The sequence below is a fragment of the Nicotiana tabacum genome, chromosome 15 (genome assembly GCF_000715075.1).
Source record: "Nicotiana tabacum cultivar K326 chromosome 15, ASM71507v2, whole genome shotgun sequence".
Classification (NCBI taxonomy): Eukaryota; Viridiplantae; Streptophyta; class Magnoliopsida; order Solanales; family Solanaceae; genus Nicotiana; species Nicotiana tabacum.
Genome location: NC_134094.1, coordinates 116,784,133 through 116,796,167, shown reverse-complemented (window position 1 = coordinate 116,796,167; position 12,035 = coordinate 116,784,133). Strand labels below are relative to the sequence as shown.

General features: G+C 34.3%; 1 long non-coding RNA gene across 1 annotated transcript; it reads right to left on the bottom strand.

Moving 5' to 3' along the window:
* Window positions 1-5,943: 5,943 nt before the first annotated feature.
* LOC142169923 (uncharacterized) lies at window positions 5,944-7,586 on the bottom strand. Its single transcript, XR_012699555.1, has 3 exons — window positions 7,270-7,586; window positions 6,679-6,823; window positions 5,944-6,260 (listed from the first exon to the last, which is right to left on the bottom strand). It is a non-coding gene; the product is annotated as an uncharacterized LOC142169923 (long non-coding RNA).
* Window positions 7,587-12,035: the final 4,449 nt, after the last annotated feature.

Genomic DNA, 12,035 nt, shown 5'->3' with positions numbered 1-12,035 from the left:
ATTTGAAGTCATTCTGAATTGATTTGATATGTTTCGGCACGAGTTTTGTAAGTTGGAAGATTCAAAAATTTCACGAGTTCGATTTGTGGTGCGATTCATAGTTTTGACACTGTATGATATGGTTTGAGGTCTCGAGCAGCTCCGCATTATATTTTAGGACTTATTGGTATGTTTAATTGAGGTCCCAAGTACATCGGGTATATTTCGGGTGAGTTTTTAACGAGTTTGGGCATTTCGGCACTCTAATGATGTTATGGGAACAGTAGGTGCACTGGGGCACATTTTGGAGTGCTGAGGCAAAGCCTCATGTGCGGACCGTAGAAGGAAAATTGCGGACCACAGAGGTGAAGTGTAGACCACAGAAATCCTTTTGCGGCCGCAGAAAGGGGATTCTGCAGGTTCGATGGTTTGATTTCGGAAGCTTATATCTTTTGATCTATAAGGAATTTTGAGATGATCTAAAAACAAAAGTTGTAGCCCTTTGAGTTTAGTTTTTAGAAAGGTAAACTAATTATCATTTTGACATTTGTACTAAAAGTTATGGTCAATTTACTGAAGCATGGTAGTGCAGTGACTACTGAAGTGCGGCCGCACAATTTGGATTGTGGCCGCAGAGTCCTTAAATGTGCGGACCGCACAACAATTTTTCGATCAGCACTTTGGAGGTCAGATATGGTACCATATAAACAAGGTTTTTATCTCATTTTTTATTTTTGGATCTAGAGAGCTCGGTTTGTGGCGATTTTTCATGGGTTTTTCAAGAAAATCATCGGGATAAGTGATTCTAACTCGGATTTGGTTAATATACATGAATATATCATTATTTTGATCATTTAATTAGTATTTTGAGATGAAATTTTTGGAAAAAATTGTAGAATTTTCATAAAACAAATTATTTGGATTTGAATGTCGATTCGGAGTCGGAATTAAGTGAAACTAGTATGGTTGGACTCGTATAAGAATGGGTGTTCGAATTTGGTAAACATTCTATCGGGTTCCGAGATGCGGGCCCCACATTGACTTTTGGTTGACTTTTTAATGTAAAATATTAAGTTGATATTTTATTATTAAAAATTATTTTCGATGAATTTTAATTAAGTTATACAATTAGTTTGGTTAGATTTGAACTGTCCGGAGGTCAATTCAAGTAAGAAGGAGATTTTAGAATATCGGCCTAATTTCAAAAAGGTAAGTATCTTGCCTAACCTTGAGTGGGGGAATTACCCCTTAGGCATTGAGTCTTATGTGGAAGTTGTGTGATTGAAAATCGTGTAGGCGAGGTGACGAGTACGTACTCGAGCTTATATGTGCAAATTTGATTGGTTTAAAGTCTTATACATTTTATGTATTGGATTGGTTAATTGTTGGCATTTAGTAAATTCTTGAATTTGTCATGCCTCATTCCTTGTTTATCGAGTTTGTATTTTATATGATAATTTGGCGTGATTGTCACTTGGATTTTTACGTGAATTCCGTGTGTTTGTTGATTTGATATTTTCTAGGAATTTAATTCCTTATGGATTTTTTATCTGCAAAAAAAATTAATTTAATAAGTTTAAATTGAGGCGTTAATATAATTATCTAAAATTTGAATTTAAGAAGGCGTTGTTCCTTGATGAATTACTCTTCAGTTCATGTTGTTGAAATTGGTATTGAGTTATAAAGGCCGTAAATCATATTTGAGGCAAAGTGTTAAATTGTGAAATATTATTCTGTTGAGTTGTTCACTCCCGGATATTTTTGTTAAGATTTTGTGTACATTATGGTCGAGCCATGAACCCCTTATTATGGAACTTAATGTATTGTTGATTTCTGTAGCAAGTTGTAATAGCACTTGATGTGCAATCTATGATATATTATAATATTTGAGCACTTGAGGTGCAATTTATGAGATATTGTGATATTGGCACGTGATATTGTTGGAAGGTTTGTTCGGGTGTTTGCATGAGGTTTCTGCCGTGCTATTGTTACTATGGATATATGCACATGCGGCGTGACAAGGCGGGCTATATATATGTGGGTTTGCGCATGTGGCGATAAAAGGTGAAAATATTATTATGCGCGTGCGGCGAGACAAGGCAGACATTTATTTTATTATTGCGCACATGGCGAGATAAGGTGGGCTATGTCGGGAATTGATTTATGATGATTTGTGATAGCCTGGGGGCATTATTGTTTGTTGAAATTTATTTATGATTTGGGACTACGAGGCGATACCTCGGGAGTGCCCTTTTGTTGATATTTCTCTATGGCTACATTTGCCTTTGGTTATTTTATTTTTTCGTAATATGTAAATTCTTGTGTTCTCCGTGATGTATCATTTGACTTAATATTAAGTGTTTTATATTTCTTGTAGTATTGTGTTGGTTTTGGCTTTTTCGTACGAGACTCTGAGGATTTGTATTTCTGGTTTGTACATGTTTTTGATGATTCAGTTGTTTTAAATAAAAAAAATTACTATTATGTTTTAATTTTATAAATTGTACATCCAAATCAGTAGATTATCTGATGCTTTATTTAAATTGAAATGTCATTTTCTTCACTCAAACTATTTCTAAAATAAACTCATTTCTTTGTTGAATTCTTACTTGGTTTAAAAACTGTAACCTTACTTTATTGAAAATAAATTGATCGTGCAGATTTTTTTTGTATTGACATATTTGGAACGAGAGTTGTCCGTGCGGTTGTGATAGAGATATAAGCACGAGATGCCGTGAGAATATGAAAGGGGACTGAGACCCGCAGTTTATGATTATGATATAAGATATTTATTTGAAAGAGTTTTATATTCGAAGGATATTTATTTGAAGAAATATATTTGGAGGGTATTTATTCGAAAGAATTATATGTGAAAGATTTATATTTGAAGGACTTATTTAATTGGTTGTACTTGTGTTTCTTATTCGTCTAAGTAATAATTACGGTGTTCTTGCTGCCTTGCTGTTACATCATTAGTTGATTATTGTTGCTATCATTGCTATTTGTTTTCTATTATTTTTGTATATTATATTGCACAGGTTATTAGACTAGTGAGTGTCTTGACTGTAGCTCATCACTACTCTACCGAGGTTAGTCTTGATACTTACTGGGTACCGACCGTGGTATACTCATACTACACTTCTGTATATTTTTGTGCAGAGCCAGGTATTGGAGATATCGGACTCAGATAGAGTTAGACTGTGATCGCAAGGATTCAAGGTAGAGCTGCTTGGCCATCGCAGTCCCTTGGAGTATTTTTATTTTATTGTACTATTAATTTCTTATTCGAACAATATTGTATATTCGACCCTTGAGATAATTCCATATGTTCAGTTAGAGTTCGTGACTCAGTATTACCAGTTTTGGGAGGTTGTTATATTTGTTTCCGCTTTTGATTTCGACACTTGTATTAAATTATATGTTTAAAAAAATGGCTTGAAATGAAATTGTAATCGGCTTACCTAGTCTTAGAGACTAAGTGCCATCACGACGCCTGAGGTAAAATTTTGGGTCGTGTCATTAACATGGCTAAACCAATTATGCCAATTGAATAAATTTTCAATATTGATAATCTTCAGGTTTACACCATGACGTGTGCAATTATTAATAAACTCCAAGTTTATTATGATATGGGTTTTTATATCAATAAACTTCTACTTTATTGTGGTATTCTTTTATTTGTGTAGTATAAACTGAAGAATAAAACGGGTAACTTTTCACACACATATTATCCCGCTACAAGTTGTAGTGATAGAAGATATTAAATCCTTTCTTTATTTATAGTCTCAATATAACCAACCGCCTTCGCGAATACTTGGGAAACTAAATATATTTCTTTGAGACTTAATACGACACAATACCATATGGATAATCAATTTTATTTCTCCAAAATAGTATAATTGGCTCTTCCAGAGCTTTTAATTAATTTTGTACTATCACATATCATCACCATCCATATGGTAAATATCTCTTTCAAGGTGAAAGTTATAGCATTATGATCATGGTCAAAATCATTATAGGCAAGATATGATGCTTTTATTACTTTTGCCCTGTAATAATCACATTGCCATAATATTTTGGCATACAATAGGTACGCGACCAATGATCATTCATGCCATAATAATGACATTATTTTCTTATTTTCTCTCAAACCTCCTTCTAGATGTGAGTGTGGTATATTTACTACCACGAGCATATTTATATTTTTTCAAGAATGGATATGTGTTCATAATGATTATCACATTGTCTCCACATTCACTTCACGAATGGAACATAATAATCTATACATGCTTTATAAAATATCATGTCAAATTAATAGAAAATATTACTTTTACAGAGTGAAAGATTATTTTGGAATCCTTATTATTCTCATTACCACAATGATGACGATTATAATTTCGTCTATTGCCACGTCCACATCTATTGATACCTTCACAGTAATAATTTTGTCTACTTTCAGACTTATTACATATTGTTATCACATTCTCTTAAGGGAATGAGAATGAAGCAAAGTCAATGTGACGGGTTTCCACTTCTTGTGCTAATAATCATACATGAATTTGATCATGGCAAGACATAAAAGTTTTACTACCTCGGGTGGTTATAATTTCTTACAAACTCTATTAGAGTTATAATCAAAATTTATTATCTTTGCTTGTATTTAAAATCAAATTATAGAATTTCAAGAATTTGAAAAAGAAAAATAAGGTAAAATACTTACATTTAATCCAGAATTTAATCCTAAAGGAAGTTCATGGAACAATTGACAATCATTATGCTTAATATTATATATAAGTTGAGCATCGTGCACGTATCCCAAAGCATGGTGACCAAAGCAGATGACTCTACTCAATTGGTTAGAGTCTCGTGCTGATAACGTGTAATGAAATAATAAAGAAGAATATTGCAAAGAAAAAGAGAGAATTCTTATTGATTTGGGATGATTACAATGGAACAAAACCCTGATATTTAGTGAAAAAAAGTAGCTTAGCCACCAAGTAATAAATCTCTCTAAAATATAGTCATTCACCTTAGATATAATTCTATTTATAATAGTCGTTGCATAATTAGTGTACAATATATGAATATCAGCTAAGAGGTCAAATGTGTAATTTTATTAAAAAAAATTGCTAACTCATAAGCTAAACTATGAGCTCTAATTTAATGAGCTAGAACCATAATGATCCTCCTAATTTTGGTTCAACTAGTTAAATTGTCCGCGCTTCGCGTGATTATAATACAAATAAAGATATCGCTAAATAAGTAATGCCATATAAAATAAATCAATCTTTACTAATTAAAATTTATATTATTCAACCATCAATTATTACAATGGGTAAATTATCCACTACAATTGGCAAAACTACATTAATGATGATTTTTTTTACACTCACAGTATATATCAGTTAAAATTGCTTTTACTCACTTGAAACATGTCAGAACTTCACAGATATAATGCTCCATCTTCATCTAAAATCTAAATGAAGTGATTCTTCCATGATATTATATTATACTTAACTACTTGACATGTAAATTAAAACTCTTAAAAAGTATATATCATAATGTAGTAATGAAAAAGTTTTTTGGAATTAGAAGGAATCAACGATTTGCGATATTGCACACAAACTTACAAAGGGTAGGGAAGGAAGAAAAAGGAAATAACTTGAGTATAAAAAATAATTGTTCTAGTTTTTGTCTTCAAAGTGAGAGAAAAAAGACACACAAAAAAAAGAGAAGATCATAGAAGATGTCGACATATAGAGAATGAAAAGTTCTCTAGTCAAACTAATTTGTTCATTGATTTAAGGCCCGATTGGCCCCGAAAACAAATTCACTTTTTTCCGGAACGAGTGTTTGGCCATGAAATTTTTAATTTTCACTTGAAGTTGAATTTCGAAATCTTTCGAAAACGAAAAACTTCAAAAAGATATTTTTTAAAATTTTCACTTTAAATCACGCATAAAATTCAAAAATAGTTCCAAATTGTATTAATATCCAAACACAACTCTAATTTTTAAATACCATATTCACTTAAAAAACAAAAATCACTTTCTCCCGGAATTTCACAATACTTATGTCCAAACACCTACTAAGTTTTTGGTGTTTCTGTTGCTATTGCTGGCGCTTCTTCCATCTTGGCTAATATGATTTCATTATTCTCAGTATCTATCACAGCAGTGGCAGAAGCAGTGACCGGTGTCGTGGTGTGCGTTCCCCGTCTTCCTCAACTTATGCTTCAAGTTTCAACTCCCATCTTCTTGACAAAGCCTCAAGACTAAAGCCTGCAAAATTCACTTATCCTCTGTATCAACAGTCCGCACAAATTCAATATACTTCTAGTAGTTACTAATTGCTCTCAGGAAAACAAATTCCAGTTGAAATCTGTTATAGAAATTCAAATTGATATTTCTAAGAGGATGTTATTTAAGGTATCCTATCCTATGTTTTTGTTACTGTGCTACAATTTAGATTAAAAAATGATACTCCATTAAGAACTTATGATTATCTAGAAGGAGATATAAATTAATTAATTAATTTAGTTTTAAGCTAACCCAATGTACCACCACCAATTTGAATCATTAAAGTTATGCTCGGTTCATATTAACGCATACAAATATACTTATGATAATTATCTACAAATGAGTTGTAAATTTAACTATTGTGTAAAAATAATAATTATTTTTCAGGAAGTTCACAAACCCATGTTGGATGTTGTCTAGGGCCATCTCCTGCATTAATAATTGTAATCCTGGCAGTGGTGTGGTTGTTTCTCTTTTAGCAGCACCACTTTGAAAGTGTCTCAAAAAAGTTAGTATATGAGAATGGCTTATACTGCTATAATTACCTGCAAAAGAAATACCCAAAATATCCAACATATTAAAGAAGAGCCAACGAAAAAGAAAGGCACCTTCGAGTATATTATTTGTCAAAAAACAATTTTAAAAAAACTTCAAGTATCTCTCCATTTACGGGAGATGAATAACCAAACTGATCGAATATTGCTTTGATTAAATTTAATATATCCGGCCTCAATCTAACGTGAGAGGAAAAAAATTTACCTTAATCTTACAGCCTATTTTGGAAAACGTAGGTAGGAACATTCAATTAAGAAAACTCATACTAAGTGAGATTAAAACAAAGAAACATCCTTTCAATTGAAATAATTACTATTTTACGCAAAATACCCAGGTTCAGGGTTTAACAACCAAAAATAAAAAAATTACAGTAAAAATAAAAGCATATATTAGAAGCAGCAAGAAAAATTCTCCCAAAAGGGGTAGAAACACGTACGTTAGTGATGGCAATAAAATTATAGGAGTATGAACGAAGTGTAATTTGGCAGTGCGGCCTCGCAATTGTAGGATTATGTACTTCTAAAGATCAGCAAAAACCTTTTTACCACTCTAAGTATCTGAAAACCAGAAGAAATCTTTGTAACTTCGGAACTTTCTCATGGTTAACTTCTCCTTCGTTGATTCTTTCTCTGCTTTGAGTCTCGTTGAAATTCAAAGCAGTTGGGTTCAATATTTTTTGCTCTGTTGATTTCTTCTCGTTTTTTGTCGAAAGATTTTCTTTTCTCCGAAGGTTATATACTTGCATCGTTAACAAAAAACGTTATGAATGTAGAATGGTCACTTACTCTTCCCCAGATTAGGGTTGAAACGTTGCCTTTTCTGTTTCCTTATTATTAGGAAGTTGTAACTGATCTTAATTTTTACGATTTAACAATTGGTATTTTGAATTAAAATCAGATGGAAAAGGCCAAAAACTAACAAAAAAGATAAATACATTTCCTGATATGTGAGAGATGCCACATCAGCTGTCAATGTCCCTCATTTAGATTTATATATAGATATATGAGAACTGCAACATGCAACATCCATTTTTTTGGCTCTCATTGCTTTACTGTTTCTTTTTTAAACTCTCGACTTCCGATTAACGCCGTTGTAGAATTTTCGGAAATGGGGATTTCCTTTAAGGTTTCCAAAACCGGCATGAGGTTTCGTCCCAAACCAATCTGCTCGGAGTCGGAAACCTCTTTAACCACCGCCGGCCAAGACAATGCGGTCGCCGTCGAAGTTACCGATACCAAAGAGTTAAATTTTTTGATAAGGTCAATTAATTGGGAGTAATAACTTTAAGTTAATTGTGTTTCTTAATCGGATAAAATTTGAACACTAGATGATTTCTTCCTATCTCATTAAAAAAAAGGTCTTTTATGTTTTTCTTCCTTGGACACTTGTATCTATTTCATGGTCAGCTCTAGTCTTTGTTGCTGCCATGTGACCAGGAGGTCACAGGTTCAAGCTGTGGAAATTGTTATTCCCGCCAATATTGCTGTATTTGTAAATAATAATTCTGCAAAATATAAGTTAGCGTAATGAAATAATAATTAATTCGAGCCCACTGAATTCACAGTGTTTCCTTAAGGAATTTAATCCCCTCCTAGTACCCAAAGTAATGGATTATTTCCTCCCAGGATAGAACGAATCACACACTGGTGTAGCGGTACTTCAAACCCCAGTGTTTCAGCGAACACAAAGTTCGGTAGCAAATCACACTTACAATTGCTTTGTTTGAAGTTAAAACAATGCAGAACGAGGGAGTAGAAACTCAGAAAATCGTATGGAAATGCTGAGAGGAAGGAGTGCAATGTATAGCCAAATCTGTTGAGCGATTTCAGGATTTCAGTTTGTGTGTTGAGTGTTAAGTGTCTTTCTTCAACATCTGTTGCACATATATATAGCAGCCAGTATTGAAGAAGACCAAACGTCCACCCTCCATGGTGGAGCAAGCATTAACTTGTTTGTGGAGCAAGCACATTCATGTTTGTGGAGCAAGCACATTCATGGTGGGAAGAGCATTAGGCGGCTGCCAAATAATCAATACACGGATTGAAAAATATCCGTTACAAATGCGGATAATTTTACGTTAATATTTACTATTAACAAATAAATTTGGTCCAAAAAATTAATCAATCAATCGATCATTTGACCAAATCCAAATCCAAATCCAAATCCGAAGCCGAAGCCGAAGCCGAAGCCGAAGCCGAAGCCGTAGCCGAAGCCGAGCCGAGCGAGCGACGACGACGACGGCGTGAGGCTTGCTTTCTTCTTAACTCTTTAAGAGCTACAAGAAGAGCAATTATATATATACCCACCAAAAATCTCTTCCTCTTCCAATATGGGACAATGTCTCATTGTCAAGAGAGGAAAACTTAAAATTTTACTCAAAAATTTCATTTTCCCTCCATTTCCCATTCACCCTCATTTTAAGACTATTTCATCTTAAAAAATAAAACCTCAACAATCCCCCACATGAGTGGGGAATGGCTATATCACGGAAGTATGCATGAAAAAACTATGTGATTGACAAGCAAGGATTAATCGCATCTGGCTAAGTAGGTTTCCCTTTGAACTTTCCGTAGTAAACTTATGTCGGATATACTCGGTCAATCGGTAGATTTGATATCTTTGAACCGTCGATCTTTGGTGTATACCTAGACAACCATAAGTCACACAATCAACCCTTAACCGTCTTTGGTTCTCATTGTTGTGTTCGTTTCAGCCATGAACACCGTCTGATTTCATAAGTGCGTAGAGAACTGGCCTTGCAAAGTACTCCTTGAAGCGGCTAACACTTTACACTTACATAGGTGATTCCTAAACGTGTCATCCTGTAGATACACTATTTGATATACCCCGTATAAAATTTAGAAATCATTAAAAAGCCTTAATGCTTTATCCTTGGTACTGAACATTTTCTCATCACGAGAACGGATTAAAATTTTATTTGACAATGTTGAACCGTCATTAATGACTTTGTTTGATCTCCTTGAACCTAGATCTTGGGATCTCCAGTCTTCTAGGTAGAGTTACCGCCACAATGACTTGTTCTCGGCCATAGCCCCATTCCCCTTGATGATTTCTCAACTACCTCTCTAGTTAGGCCTTTTGTAAGTGGATCCGACACATTATCACTTGACTTTACATAGTCAATCGTGATAATTCCTCTAGAGAGTAATTTCCTAACGGTTTTATGTCTTCGTCGTATATGACGAGATTTACCGTTATACATAACGCTCCCAGCCCTTCCAATTGCCGCTTGACTATCACAATGTATGCATATTGGTGCCAACGGTTTGGGCCAAAATGGAATGTCTTCCAAGAAATTCCGGAGCCATTCAGCTTCTTCACCGGCTTTATCTAAGGCTATGAATTCAGCCTCCATTGTAGAGCGGGCAATACATGTTTGTTTGGACGACTTCCAAGATACCGCTCCTCCACCAATAGTGAATACATATCCACTTGTGGACTTAGAATCAGTTGAACCGGTGATCCAATTTGCATCACAGTATCCCTCAATCACCGCAGGGAAATTACTGTAGTGCAATTCAAAGTTTTGGGTATGTTCTAAATATCCCAAAACTCGTTTCATTGCCATCCAATGAGATTGGCCTAGATTGCTCGTATATCGACTCAGTTTACTTATAGCACAAGCTATATCTGGTCGTGTACAATTCATGATATATAATAAGCATCCCAACACACGAGCATAATCCAATTGTGATATGCTTTGGCCTTTATTCTTTGCTAATGCAAGATTCACGTCAATTGGAGTCTTTGCAACTTTAAAGCCCAAGTGCTTGAATTTTTCAAGTACTGTCTTAATATAATGAGATTGTGACAATGCCAGACCTTGAGGAGTCTTATGGATCTTAATTCCCAGAATTAAATCAGCAACTCCCAAGTCTTTCATATCAAACTTGCTATTGAGCATACGCTTAGTAGCATTTATGTTGGCAATGTCATTACTCATTATCAACATATCATCCACATATAGGCAAATAATGACTATGTGATTTGGAACATTTTTAATGTATACACATTTATCACATTCATTTATCTTAAAACCATTTGACAACATTGTTTGGTCAAATTTCGCATGCCATTGTTTGGGTGCTTGTTTTAGTCCGTAAAGAGACTTAACAAGTCTACATACCTTCTTTTCTTTACCTGGAACCACAAACCCTTCAGGTTGTTCCATATAAATTTCTTCCTCCAACTCTCCATTTAAGAAGGCCGTCTTAACATCCATTTGATGAATTTCAAGACCATACACTGCAGCTAATGCTACTAACATCCGTATGGACGTAATTCTTGTAACTGGAGAGTATGTATCAAAGTAGTCTAGACCTTCTCGTTCTCTATATCCTTTGACTATGAGTCTTGCCTTGAATTTATCAATAGTGCCATCATCTTTGATTTTTCTCTTAAAAATCCATTTAGAACCCAAAGGTTTATTTCCAGGAGGAAGATCAACCAATTCTCATGTATGGTTGTTCAATATGGATTCTATTTCACTATTGACTGCCTCTTTCCAAAACAATGATTCCGAAGAAATCATAGCTTCTTTAAATGTTTGAGGCTCATTCTCCAATAAGAAATTCACAAAATCTGGTCCAAATGAAGTAGACGTTCTTTGATGTTTACTACGTCTTGGATCCTTTTGATTACATGTACTTTCTTTTGTTTCTTTCCGAGGTCGTTTAGATCCTTCACCAAATGACTCACATTCCTTTTTATACGGATATATATTTTTAAAAAACTCAGCATTATCTGATTCTATAACTGTATTATTATGAATGTCGGGATTTTCTGATTTATGAATCAGAAATCGATATGCTTTACTATTGTCGCATATCCTATGAAAACACAATCAACGGTTTTCGGTCCTATCTTTACCCTTTTAGGTTTAGGAACTTGCACTTTTGCCAAACACCCCCACACTTTAAAATAATTCAAGTTGGGCTTCCTTCCTTTCCATTTTTCATATGGAATGGATTGTGTTTTGCTATGGGGCACTCGATTTAATATTCGATTAGCCGTAAGAATGGCTTCCCCCACAAGTTCTGTGGCAAACCAGAACTTATCAACAACGCATTCATCATCTCCTTTAATGTGCGATTCTTTCTTTCCGCAATCCCATTAGATTGGGGCGTGTAAGGGGCTGTTGTTTGATGAATAATTCCATATTCTAAACATATTTCTTCAAAA